Raw genomic sequence first — 1,112 nt, 5'->3', positions numbered from 1 at the left:
TTAACATTTTATATTATATTTGGTAATTTTAAACTCATACTGTCGGGAGATGAGTCAACATCCTTCAAGCTGGTCTCGAGTCTGAGTAAATCTCCTCTCCTCCCCTCTGACTTCAAGTAAAGTTTTTGTTTTTTACTGTTATAAAAGATTTATTATTAATAAACTTAAGTAGAAGAATGTTTTTTTTAAATTAATATTACCTATCAAGTATAGTTCATGTGAGAAAAGATACAATTCAACACTTCAGGTATTTTCGCACCTTCACCCAATCTGTTCCGATGCCTTTTATCCAGTCAGGGGCTTATAGTTTCATTAGAAGGGCACTAGGTTAATAGGTCAGGGGCTTATAGTTTCATTAGAAGAGCAGTAGGTTAATAGGTCAGGGGCTTATAGTTTCATTAGAAGAGCAGTAGGTTAATAGGTCAGGGGCTTATAGTTTCATTAGAAGAGCAGTAGGTTAATAGGTCAGGGGCTTTTAGTTTCATTAGAAGGACAGCAGATTAATAGGTCAGGATCTAATGGTTTCATTAGAAGGGTTGTAGGTTAATAGGTCAGTGTCTTATAGTTTCAATAGAAGAGCAGTGGGTTATTAGGTCAGTGGCCTATGATTTCGTAGTTAAGGAGGTTAGTAGGTCACTTGCCTTTAGTTCCATAAAGAGGACAGGTCCATAAGGTCAGTGTCTTATGGTTCCAATAGAAGGAAAGTAGGTTAATTGGTCAGTGGCCGATGATTTCATTAAAAGCTTGGTAGGTAAGTAGGTCAGTTGCATTTAGTTCCATAAGGGCGGTAGATTAGTAGGTTTGTGGCCTATAAGAAATGCAGTAGATAAGTGACTTAAAGGTTCATTAGGGCAGTAGGCCAATGGCTTTAAGTTCAATTTAAAGGGTAGTTGGTCGGTGGCATCTAGTTTCAATAGGAGTCAAGTAAGTTAATAGGTCAGTGGCACGGGAAGTAGGTCAATGGTTTTAGTTTCATTAGAAGGATGTAGTTTAATAGGTCATTGGTTTCATTAGAAGGCGGTAAGTAGATCAGTGGCCTATTGAACGGACAATAGGTTAGTAGGCCATTAGAAGGGCAGTTGGTTAATACGTCAGTGGCACGGGAAGTAGGT

Source organism: Lottia gigantea, assembly GCF_000327385.1.
Source record: "Lottia gigantea unplaced genomic scaffold LOTGIsca_53, whole genome shotgun sequence".
NCBI lineage: Eukaryota > Metazoa > Mollusca > Gastropoda > Lottiidae > Lottia > Lottia gigantea.
Note: the sequence above shows the minus strand (reverse complement) of the source record.